We start from the raw sequence: 13744 nt of genomic DNA, 5'->3' as shown, positions 1-13744 counted from the left end.
ACTTTTTCATTAAAAAAACGATTCAGTTTAAATTATTTATGATCTGGTTTTTATGTTAACAAGCTCTCCTTCTTACTTATTTTTGGAAAATGTCTTTGTGTTTATTTATTTAATGCTGCTAGTGTGAGATAGTTTTGGCTTCTTAGGTTCTAACAAGCTTTAGTGTGAGAAAAGTGTATCCTCACAAAGAATAACAATTCCAGTTTTAATATTGACCCTCAAATTACTCCAATTATTTTCAAGGCAATAATATTTATTTCTGTAAGCCCATTCCTGCAGTTTATATTTTAAGATCTTAAGAGCCTAGAGAAGATATTCAGTGTCCTGAAAGATTTTACTGCAAGATAAAACAAGATGCTTTTACGTCTGACTATTTGGGAAATGGATCTACATAAAAGACTTTAATACATCTCTATAGCTGAAGAGCACTAATCACAAGTAGTCATCATCTTTTTCATTTTCCCTTCCATAAAAAGACCATTAGTAAACCCAAAGATATTATAACCTAGCACTCCTGTTATCATTTTTTCCCTTTCTTCTCTTTTACAACCTGAGAAGGCAGACATAACAGCCCAGACAGAACTCAGCGCCAGACAGCTGATATTTTATTTACTTCACACAAACCTAGGCAAGCTGTCTTCTTATTACCCAGTTAGAAATTTGAACATTTACTCATAATAAGGAGTGGGATATTACTTGTTACATTTTGTTCTTGTAAAGTCTTATACCCAGCAAGTATCAATTGACTACCTGGCACTACTTTAATCAGTAAATTGGAGAGAATTATGTCTTTCAAAATAAGCCAGATCTAAGGCTGAGGTTTTGCACAGGTTAACAATTCCTTGAAGCTCTGGAAATCTTTGCTAACCCAGCCACAAACTAATCTCTGTGGGTCTCCTATCCACAGTGTGAAATACAGCCTAATGCCCAAAATCTGTTCCATATATACTAATGCCTGTGTTGCAAGAAAAATTACAGCAAATTTTTCTCTTTATTAAAACTGCAATCATGCAAATCCAAAGCACAGATAAGAAGGAAAAAAAAATGCCTGTGAAAATTTGTAATCTCCAAAACTGTGCCAGGTTTTCTAATGTTCACAAGCCTATAAGAACATTTGATCTAGCACATGAATGAAAAATAAGAGATTTTTAGAAAATAAATAAGAACCAAACAACACAAAATATACTCCCTCAAACCATGTCATATCCATGTTCATTATTTTAAAACATTAAAGAATTCTGAGTTTACTGAAATGTTTCACGATAAATACATCTTCTGGCAGTCTTCCCTACATTCTGTGATGGATTAACCCTGTCTGGATGCCAGGGTTTGGTGCCCACCAAAGTTGCTTTGTCACTGCCCTCTTCAGACGAGCAGGGGAGAGAAAATATAATGACAGGCTCATGGGTTGAGATAAGTACAGGGAAAGATCATTTAGCAACTGTCATAATAGGCAAAATAGATTTAACTTGGCAAAATTAGTTTAATTTCTTATCAACCAAATCTGAGTATGACAATGAGAATTAAAAACTAAATCTTAAAACATCTTCCCACTTCCCCTCTCCTCTTTCCAGGCTTAATTTCTGTCATGAATTCACTACCTCCATCCCCTTGAGTGGTGCATTCATCACACATTTTCTCTGCTGATACTTCCTCTGCAGGGGAAGAACTCCTCACACTCTTCCCCTGCTCCATTGTGGGGTTCCTCCCATGGGAGACAGTCCTCCACAAACTTTTCCAGCCTGGGTCCTTCCCAAAGGCTGCAGTTCCTCATGAACTGTTCCAGCATGGGTCCCTTCCATGAGGTGCAGTCCTTCAAGGACAGGCTGCTCCAAAGTGGGTCCCACATGAGGTCATAGGTCCTAACAGCAAACCTGCTCCAGTGTGGGCTCCTCTCTCCATGGGGCCAGGCTTCCCATGGGGTTACAGCCTCCTTTTGACATCCATTGCACCATCATGGATCCTCATGGACTGCAAGGGCACAGCTGCCTCATCATGGTCTTCCTCAAGGGCTGCAGGGGAATCTGCTTCAGCCATTAGAGGATGTCCTCCCCCTCCTTCTCCACTGACTGTGCTGTCTGCAGAATTGCTTGTCTTTTATAGTCTCACTCCTCTCTCTGGTTACCACTGTGCAGGTTTTTTATCCATTCTGAAATAAGTTATTCCAGAGGTGCTTCCACAGTCACTGATGTGCTCAGCTTTGGCCAGTGGCAGGTCCTTCTTGCAGCCAGCTGGCATTGGCTCTATCACACCCAGACAAAGCTTCTAGCAGCTTCAGAGTCTATCTATCTATCTATCTATCTATCTATCTATCTATCTATCTATCTATCTATCTATCTCTCTTTTCAACTACATATCTACCTGAACAATCTGTCTCTGATCACCACTTCCTATATTACAGAAAGTCTGGACAAGCAAAAAAGTCAAGACAAGGTATTAAGACAGAGGTAATACCTTATATAAACCAGAAAATATAACTGAAAAAGTCAGACAACTTTTCAGGAACTTTAATTTTTCCTCAGGTCTAAAATAGATTCAGATTTTGAAGCTAGGTACCAAGTGTGAATTCTTTCAGTCATAATTTCTGAAACAAAATATACTTGATATATCTATGACTACAAGAAAAAGGACTGGAGAAGAATGCAGGAGACAGATAGAGAGAGAAGGATATGAAAACCCGATAAGTAGTTATCTCTTAGGGGGGAACAGAGAAGTAGTTCATAAACTGTGGAATGCAAAGAGATTAATGAGTTTGGGACTTGTTGAGGACTATGAAAATGTGTTACAAAGCCATTATCTTTACCGAACTTGTGGAGATTGGTAACCAGTAAAGCTATGAAATTTTATTTCAAAATTTATTTTTGTAAAGGGTTTTTTGAGAAACAGGACCAAGAGATGGGAGATTGAGCTATCTTCTGAGAAACTTCCTGTTCTGGAAGTTGAGTGGTTTTTATCCTTCGCTGATTACTTGTCCAGATACATTCATGTAGAGAGGAATGTCTTAGTTTTACTTATGTAGTTACTGTGGGATGACTGTTCACAATATAAGGTATATTGGATTCCCAGAAGTACAAGTACAGAAGTGTGGCTGTTCTGCTTTTGATGGCCAGCTGTCATATTTTCACAGTGCTAAATGTATGCATCCCATGAAGGAATGTCCTCAGTTTTTTCAGCATACTTGAGACTGGAAGGATTGGATTCTGATGGCAAATGGGGCCTGGACACTCCTTGGAAGCAGTGATGCAAGTTATGCAGACAGGGATTCATGTGGCCCAACCATTATTTTATGCAGATCTCTTTCAATTAGATATAATATGAAACTTCCAATACAGTTACATAATTTCAATATGCATGGAATAAGAGCAACCATTCTAAGTAAAAATATATGAAAAATGAAAAGGACTCATTTTGGCCAAGTATGAGACTACCTTTAGTGTCAATGATGTAGTTTTCAATCTTCTGAGAAGTTATCAAAATCAAATGAATGACAAGGCTATTTTGAAATTAAAAGCCTGCGGTATTTCTAATGATTGACATAAATATCTAATGTAATGGGATAAAGAAGGCTATTTCAGCAGTGATTCAGCCATTGAATATCATTATCAATAGATTATTGATTTCAAAATCTTTACCAAAACTCTATATATAACTTTCCATTTTTTTCTAAAGCAATCTCTGCAAAATAAATAGTAGAATGAAGAAAAAAAAATCCCAACCACAGGACCAAAAAACAATTTCAAAAAATCCACTTAAACTAAAAAATCTCCTCAGAGAGTATGTTGTTTAAACAGATATTTTTTTTCTAGAATGTAGATAAAAGAGTCATCTATCAGAAACAAAAATTAATTTCTATTATAAAACACACAGGAAAGGTAAAAAAAAAATAGATAAACTTAAAATTTACTTCATAAACTGTAAAAACAGCTATTTCACATTTCTCATTTTCAGACCAAATTGAAAAGTTTTTCAATGGAGAGTTCAATAACACTATATCTTATAAATATTTCAGACATTTTACATTAGAGATTTTGTAAGCATTTCCTGAAAACTAAGTTTAGACTTTAGGGAGAAGTTTTCATGTATGTCAAACTATTTTAAAAAACTAAACATTTAAATACTTTATGAGAAGAAATTCAAGGAAATATATAGGTGGGTGCTTGCATGTGTAAAATAAGCTCTGAAAACCTTTTCTGACCACAGCTATAAAAATCCCTTTGCAACAGGGACCTGGAATTTGGGACATTTCTCAAACATACCCGCATATTCCTGTGAAGAACATGGGTCTTCTCATCCCTGTGAAAATCCCTGTGAATTCAATCAGCATATAAACCTTTCATGGTCAGCAGGTACTTTTCAGAGCTTAACAAAGACAACCACTAAACCTCATGGGACATCTTTTACAATGCCTGAGCCCACATCAGCCCAGAGATGGAAGGACAGCCTTGAAGTTTCCTGTACCAATTGCTCTTGGTCTGTGGAGATAGAAATAAAACATAGAGATAGTCTATATAATATTTTTTTTGCCTGAAATCAGGAAGCAATGCAAGACTGCAGAAAGATAGGCCTTAATTAGGACACAGAAGGAATGATACAGATACCTGAAGAGTCTAATGCTGCTGTAGATGCTATCAAGTGGCGCTATTCAGATGCATTTGATGTTCCCCTATCACTTCAGAAGAGCATATCTCCTGTAGATCCTGCATTGTACCTTCCAATCTCATGCAGATATGTTAAACACTCCAGAATTTCTAAAAGGGTATGTTTAGACACCTGAAACTCTGCCAGAATCTGATAAAAACAGAAAACAGAAGAATGGGGAAGAAATTCTGGAAATGGGACAGAAAGTACATACATTTTTTTGAAACTGTAACCAGTTATTTCATAATGCACTAAGAATAGTCAAGGATTAAGAGTGAAGTGAAAGATACTGGGATATTAGAGAAGCAAACTGGGAAACTGTGCAAAGACAGAAGGCTGATAGTACAGAATTTAAGAAAAAACAAATGAACAAACAAAAACCTCAAACAAACAACAACAACAACCAAAACAACAAAAAAAACAAACAAAAAAACACAGACAAAATGAAACAAAATCCCCAAACAAGCAAACAGCCAACAATAACCAAAACCAAAACAAAAAACTCTGGGAACAAGAGGTTCCAGATTGTGATTAGAACCCTACAGGAAAAAAAGAGAATAAACATGATAAGCAGTGTGCAAGACAGAGGGAAGCTAAGTAGCCTGAGGTTAACAATATGGGTAAAATACAAATAATTAAAGATCTGAGATGTAAGGAAAATTTGGTAATGAGGGAACAATATATAGGGGAGTTTTGCACTGGAATTTGAAAGTAGTGGGGAAGAGACTAACAATGCAAACTATGTGTTGTGAGACATGAGTTGGAGAGAGGTTTGTGTCCAGGAGATAGAAGTGCTAAATATATTCCCCATCAAAGTACTGGCATCTTTCTTAATGAGCACAAGTATTACCTTTTGAAGTTTAACTTTAGTAAACTGGATGAGAATAGGCATAGGGGAAAAAATTACTTTACTCATGCTAAGGAGAAAATAGTCTTCATGTGTGTTGTAGTGTGTTTTTAAATTTCTTGTTTTGTTCCCCAATTTTATGTATTATTCCCCCCCTGTTCTTTGTAAAATGGTTCTTTTCCCTCCAGTTTTCCCGCCACAGAGCCTTTGGCAGTTATGTTACTATGGTTACCCCTGCCCCTGTTAATTGTCAATCTCCCAAGTTACATAACTGCTCCTCCCTTATCCCACCATATAAGTAAAGTTTTCCTCCTCCCTGAGCCCAGTCAATCACCCGCCACTCCTCCCTGCTTTCTAGAACATTCTTCTCTCTGGGGGTTGCGGTTGGCTGACGTCCCAGGACCCCTCCTTTGTTCTATGTTTATTGGATAAGTTCTTGTGTCAGTTTTCTTATGTACCTCCCCACATGTTCCCCTATTGGTTAGCTGGGCTTCCCCTCCCGTCTCCACCCCTTCCCTGTAAAACTCTGTCTCCCCCCGTGTTCGGGGCCATTTTGCTGTGGGTTTTTCCACCTGTTGGTTTGCCCTGTGCTGCATGTGGGCTCTTCAATAAACCGACGTTTTACCCCCAGCAAGTGGTCGCCTCCTCTCTCGTCTCGTCCAGCGCGAACCCAAGTCCGCAATCCAGCCCAGCCCGAGGCCAGGACGCCAAGGGGGGCTGGCTTCCGATGCGCAGGGGCGTCGGCCGCTTCACCCCTTCAGCTAGCCGGACTTAGGGCCGTGTACGCCCTCACGCACATGTGATTAAGACCCAATCTAGTGCCAATTCTTTGTGGTTTATACAAGTCCATCAGCTTACTATGAAGAGTTTTGATTGTAGAATTAAATGCTATTTTCTATACAAAGGGAGACTTCTGCATATTCCTTGGACTCAAAAGTGGCAGGCATCTTAAAATTTATCTATTAGCAAAAAAGTATTGTTCACAAACTGATTTTCAATATTAGTTGAAACAAAAAGATGCCAGCAGGATGTTTTGGGCAATTGTAGACATGGTAGCCATTGCTACTTCTGCACTCATTAATTTCCAGTTTTGAATTCAAAATAATCTAAAAGTTTATTGTGTTTTTTTAAATTTTGATTTTGTATTCAGTCAAAAAAAATATTTAAGGACTTTTTTGCTGCATCTGAAGCATAAAAATAAACAGGAAAATCTGAAAATTGTGCTTAATAAAATTCCAAACGTCGGCCATAAATTTTGTTTGTTATTTTTAACTTACTTCAACTTGCTGCAAAATGACTGCTTTTAAAGTGGATATTTCTAAAACCTATTTGTTAAGATAGAAAATTCTTCACCTCATAAAATAAGGGTGCATTACTTGCATAGGTGCAGTCAGATTAGAAATGCTTTTTATATTTTCAAACTGCTTTCCTATGCCTGCCATAAAATTAAGTAAGATAAATGCATGTCCTGAGATCTGAACATGGAGATGAAGAATTAGAACCCATCTGAAATAATGTTCTCATCTCTTTGCAATGATTTTTAATTATTCAGATGTAATGATTCTTTTTATTTAGGTTACATTTTTGGAGACAGTTCTAGTCTCCATGATTTTACTCTAAAATTAAAAGTGGTTTGGTTGATGTCATTTACACTGCATATTTTATAGAAATATATTAGATGTTATAAAAAAAATTGTTTACTCAGAGTAAGTAGTGAGGCACTGGAGTATTTAGCCTAGAGAAGTTGTAGAAGTTGTGGCTGTCTCATCCTTGGAAGTCTTCACAGCCAGGTTGGATGAGCAACCTGGTCTAGTGAGGTCAGTAGCAACTAGAAGATCTTAAGGTCCCTTCTACCCAAGACCTTCTATGATTCTATAGATTCATTATTTAACTTGGGTCAACAACAGAAGTGGTAAAATATAGGGAGGCAATTGGGCAGAAAGTACTGCAGAGTTGATGGATGATGTGGACATCTTGACTCTGGTGGGCCAGAAGCCCTGAGAACATCAAACAGAAATGTTATGGAGCAAGCGAAAAGGAAATTTGTTTTGTTTAAAGAAAGTCATGCAAGACTGTGATTAAGCCATGTAGCTAAGAAACATGAATAATGTAATTATTTCTTGGCAGTGGAGAATTTTACCTAAATCTGTAAGAGTATATAAACTGGGCTGTAGAAACAATAATTTGCTTCTTGCTTGCACTAAGCAGAGTCTCATCTCTCAATCACTGGCAACAATATCAGTACAATATCAGTTCCTTCCTCCCATCTGTAAAAATGTCTGTATGGAACTAATCTACTAGGTCTTGAAATTAAAAAGTACCACCTTGTCAAAGAATAGACAAGTATTTTCAAATTAAGTTATTAATGATGAAATTTCAATGAATTTCAAGCATGTTTCTGGAAAATCTAATATTTAAGGAACTTTCAGTAGCATGAAATTACTGTCTAAAACAATGTTGCAAGTGAATACAATGGTCATCTTGGAATGATGTCCAAGTTATCATTAACTTTTATTTTCAAGAATTAATTCTTGCAGAGACCTTATGTTTGAAAATTCTTGGTTTATTGCCTTTTTGAAAAGGAAATAAAAGCTTATTTTGATTAATCATATTTTAACTAGAGGTAATATTATTCATCCAACAAACATAGCAGCCTGTGGGTAACCATTTATATTTTAAAATCTACTACTTCATGTGTTGTTTAAGAACCTATCCACAGTTCACCATAAACAAGTAAATTTACACCATCTAAAGTACTAAATATAAAAAAATTTCAGAAATTTCAAATTTCTTCAGCATGTCTAGAGATACTGTATACACAGTTGTATTATTTCCTCCTATAACTGGAACATGAAAATTTGAATAACATTACAGCAATCTCATTCCTCATTTCTAGGGTGTGTAGTATGGGATCAGTATGAGGGAAAAGTTCAGGAAGAGTCAATATTGTATAAGACATTACATATTTCAGAGGTGTTGAAAGATAAACCTCATGTTTACTATTATAATAACCTAACATTGATACCCAGTCACAATCAGTCTTCAGAGAAGTAAAATATTTAATTATGAAACTTCAGGAAAATCAGGTCTGCCATTTTTTGTGCTTGAGTCAGTAGATCCAGTTTTATAGACAATAACTCAGGGCAGAGTATGTGTTACTTAGTACATATCTGCAAAATCTACAAGATCTACAAAACTTAAAAATAATTTGAAATTATCAATAAACTTTCCCATTCCAGAGCCCATTAAAATTATCCAGCTCATCAGCAACTGTCCTACTCTTTTTGATTTCAAAGTTATGGAGGATCACCAAGGTTCTGCATGCTAGTTTAATACAACTTAACTAACATTTTTGCTGGGAATTCTCATCCATGTGCTGTACATTAATTAATTAATTAATATTTTTAAGCTGGAACCTAAATGAGATTCTAAAGAGCAGGGATCATAGGTAAATGAAAGTAACAGTAAAGACTGATGAAGAATTTTCTTAATGGAGTGGCTGTCAAGTTGTTTCTAATAAAAATAAATAAATGAAGTGAAATCTTCCCATATAACCAAAATCAAATGTGCATGATAGAAGACTGATCCACAGGGGTAATTATCTCATTATTTCAGGGCCCAACAGCTAAACATAATGAGATGAAACCAAGTATGTAAAAATTTTGATTCAATGTTATTTAAAAAATTGCTTCTGTTAAGGTCGAACTAATTCCAAGGTGATTTCCTAAGATAGGTGACCTTCACAGTTCTTCCATAGGTAATAGTCATGAAACAGCAAAGACACAAATCTAGTTTCTTAAACCTAAGAGAAACCAAGAGACTGAGATTTTCATCTCTTCTCTTTGAAACAGAACTTGCTAGCCAAATGAGCCAACATCCCTGTAAGTTATATTAAAATAAATTGCATTGATCACATATAGATATTTATTATAAATAATTCTTTCTTAGCAAGAAGAAATACTCTTTTCAGATTTTATCTTTGCAGGAAAAGCTCTGCTGGGTAATAAACCAGATAATAAGATTTTCAATATGTAAAAGCACATTGCCAGGTAAATAATTCTTGCTGATTTTATGGTTTCTTGTAAATTGAATAACATTCCAGGATCTCAGTTTTATTTCTTTCTATTAAACGCAATTTGCATCAGAGTTTATTAGCTATTGTTAAATAGTTACTGAAGCTTAACCTGAAATGCTATAATCATATAATCAGAGGATAAAGTAATGATATTCAGTATAAGTAGGTGTAGCACTTTAAACAACAGGTAAGAGCAACTGGTTGTTAAAGACTTCTAAAATGTTATCGAGAATAATAGGATACCATCTCAACTAGAGTGGTGACCAGTTTTTACCACATCATCTACATAAACCAGCAAAAACCACTATATAAGTATGAAGAGAAATTATTATAATGTGGATAAAAATTTTCAATTCTATCTGATATCTATAGTTTACATAAACAGAAATAGTTACAAATATGTGGTTCAGGAAAAATATTTTTTCTGAAGAAATGTGGGTGTTTTTAACAGTATGAGATGTGTGGAATATCATGGATATTTAAATTCAACAAATTATTATTATTAGCACAAAAAGGAAAAATGGATAAAAAACCAAAGATGACAAAAAAATTAAGCTACCGGAGTCAATATTGACAGGTAAAAAATATAGATGTAGCAGTAACACATTAAAAAAAATATTAAATTTAGGAAATCTGAATAGTGTTATGGTAAAAGACTTACAGCTTAACATTCAGGTGTTTTTGAAATGTTTACATTGTACAAATGTTAAAAAAGCTTCCACCCAGACCAGTTGAGTTGAAGCTGAAAAGCGCACCATGAAAAGTGTTTCACTGTTTGGTGAAATACCAAAACTAATCACAACTTAAAAGCCATAAACATTTTACTTTTCTCCCTTACCCTTATCTCTTCCCATATCAGTCAGTGAGGAGCCGGGTTTTCTTCTGTAGTATCAGTACTTAGGGAGGAAGTGACTCTTTACTTCTGAATTTACAGGAATTATTTGTTGGGATATGAAGATGTGTAACCAAGTCCAGACAGCATTTCTGCAGCCTAGCCAAGGAGAGCAATCAGGAAATCCGGAATGCCCTGAGTGTGACTGGTACAAATCTGACTCATCCAAAGACAGTGCTGTGCTCTCCTTCCTGCCAGCCTGCCTTACCACCCTGACTGTGTAAGCCATTGCACACTGGACATTAACTTCAGCCCAGCATCAGGGAACTGCTGGATTTCTTGAGGGTTTTGAAATTAATTATACTGCTGTCTGGTATTTATTGTATTGTTATTTAGAGAGTTTTTTCCCTTAAACTGTTAGTCTAATGTCTGTTACCTGTAGCTTGGCAGGGTTATGTTAAGCCCTTACTTTTTCTCAGGATCTCCTAAGGAAAATACAGGAATTCCAATTACTTTAATTTAATTTTCTAAAGATCATGAAAGTAATGATGCCACTGTTACAGCAAGCTATGCTTCCGGCTTTCCTTCTGAAGTCCACAGAAAAGTCATCAGCATAAATATTTTATTAAGACAGAACAGATAATATGATGTATAAAGCTTAATTTGAATATAGCTACAGGTGAAGTCATCCATCTAGAAACAAGACACATAGACCAGATCTACACTATAAGTAACATAAATGTAACTTTGAAAAGGTAAGGGTGAAGGTGTTCATAAATAATTGAACACGTCTTCTCAGTGACATGGTCTGGTCAAGACAGTTCAGATTACTTATATGGCTGGCAAAATAATGCAGTCTTGGAACAATCTTAAAACAGAAGTTTATGCAATTTACACACTTTATACGTAAATATGGAGGCACTGTCACCAGTTTAAGTATTCAGACTTCAAAAGGATGCTACAATATTCAAAAAGATTTAGGAAAGACATGGAATCATTGAAATACAGAGGCAAAAAAAAAAAAAAAAGGTTCTACACTGAAAAATTTAAAACATTCAATATATTGGATTTATCCAAAAAGCAAATCTGTAGATGGGGGTTTACTGGAAGTATTTCTGATACTAAAAAACCTATCTATTTTGCAAAAAAAAAAAAGTGTATAACAAAATTTTGTGAATTAGAAAAATGTTGGGTTTGCTTTTTCTCTTAGTGGCAATGAGGATGAGGAATACTTGTCCCTTGCTTAGCCTTGTATTCTTCCTTCCTTAAAGCAAATAATTTTTCTCACTTTTTTGGAAAAGATTTTTCACTCAAGCAAAAATTGTACGTAATGTGAACATTCTCAAATTTAGATCTATGATTTGTTTTATGCACATAAAAGTTTAGACAATTACTGATTAATTGTGCTATGTTTGTTTTGCAGACAGAATTTGAAATGGGTATATAGCCAGAATAGCCAGTTCAAAACATAACAGAAGACATTTTTTTCCCCCAAGAATTCAGGTTCAGATCAAAGCTCATAACAGAGATCTAAACACCAGACAACAAAGGTGATAATTTTTAAAATTATCTAAAAGACTTTAATCTAGTTTTAACTTGGAAAATAGGAAAAAACAAAGACTAATTATTGAATTTTTCTGGGCCATGGGACGTAGTAGCTTTAAAAGTTTTGACATTATCTCATGTGTTTGTTTGGAGTTTTTTTAAAATACATTTTAAAATATCTGGTATTGATAGTCATGATATAGGACATAGTCATTTAGAAAACATTTTTCTTATAATTATCAAAAGAAACAATGAGATTGACTTCAAATAAAAATTTTGATCAAATCTTTATTTTTAAGTGGAAAATTCCCATGATTTTGAGCAAACATGGCTTCTGTTAGTTTAGATCTAAATTGCATGTGTTCAGATATTCATTATTTCAAATCATGTATTTTGATGCTTAGATATAACAACCAATTGAATTTATTTATTGGTCAAATAAAACAAATTAATTTATTTATTGATCAAATGAAGCTCCGACTTAATACAGTTGTATTTAGTTATAAAAAATAAAGGCTAGAAAGGCCTTCAAAGCAAAGAGTTTGGGAAGATAATTCACATTTGGCCATGTTCAGAGAAGACTGTGCTTCTAATTATGTCACTGAGCTCAGTTTGAATACATGAACTTGAATTCAGTTCATTATGCTTGGACAACTGGAAGTAGAATTTTAGTTAGGAGCACTAATTAAAATCAAAAATGAATGTAATTCAAGACAGTGGAAGTGAAGCCAGTGTTTGTACTTACAGAGTACTATGCAGTAGGAAAAGTGTCTTAAATGTTATAGATGCCTACTGCCTGTCAAACTCCACAACAGAGGATACAATTATATAACTATTGTTCAACTGAAGCCTCCTACAATGACTGTTAAATCAACTAGGAAATCCTTAAAAGTCAGCTAATTTTTCACCCCAGCCCCAGGAAATAATTTTGACTTAAAGGGCTTTTAGTGGTATTACCAAAGATCAATCATTATTATTCAAGTAACAAAAGCAGCCTTTCTTTTACATCTTGATAGATTTTTTTAATAGCTTTTTTGAAAAGAATATGCCGAACTTTTATTCTGTGCTATCTGCAATTCTCTGAAATTAGTTGAAGAATGAAAGCAATTAATCATTTACCTTTGGACAAACACAGTTTTCCTTAAAAAACTGTTGGAATTGCAGAGAAGGAGAAAAAACAAATTCAAGTTTTAAGATATTATAAAACTGTTAATAAACATATCTAAATATATGAATAACAGCAGCTTCAGCTCAGATTTTATTGAATCAGACTGATAACCAGCTGCTACAAAAATGCAGCACACTACTGTGGGAAGGTCAGTCTTAATGACCCAAAGCAGACAGGCTTTGTCTTCTCAAAGACACCTCAGTGTCTCATTTCTCCTGCTGGCATAGTGCAGTCACAAATATGGCCTCTGGCTGCCTCACAAATAGAAAACTCCTCACAACAACTTTCTGCTGCAACATACACAGGAGTTCTTCAACATATTTTCTGTTTTAATTTTGACCAGAGATCAAGGATTCACTTCAAGCTGTATGCATGTAAAAGGGTTCTGCCAAATTTAGCTGTTGATTCAAGAATTGCAGGCTTCAATCCACAACATATAAAAATTGAAAATAAAATATGCAAAGAAAAAAAGCACTGTAAAATCTGCCCTGCAAAAAGGGCTATCAAAATATTCACATCCTGAATTGCCAGAGACTAAGTACTTCTGTCATCTGACAGCACTCCTGGAGCTCTTGTAAAAACATAATTGTACCAGATGTAAAGCAGATGAAATATGTATTTTCATCAATTTAACAAAAT

The sequence above is a fragment of the Melozone crissalis genome, unplaced genomic scaffold (assembly GCF_028551555.1).
Source record: "Melozone crissalis strain CALT ecotype California unplaced genomic scaffold, PUWL_Pcris_2 ptg000042l_1, whole genome shotgun sequence".
Classification (NCBI taxonomy): Eukaryota; Metazoa; Chordata; class Aves; order Passeriformes; family Passerellidae; genus Melozone; species Melozone crissalis.
The sequence above is the reverse complement of the archived record's forward strand: the minus strand, read 5'-3'. Positions refer to the sequence as shown.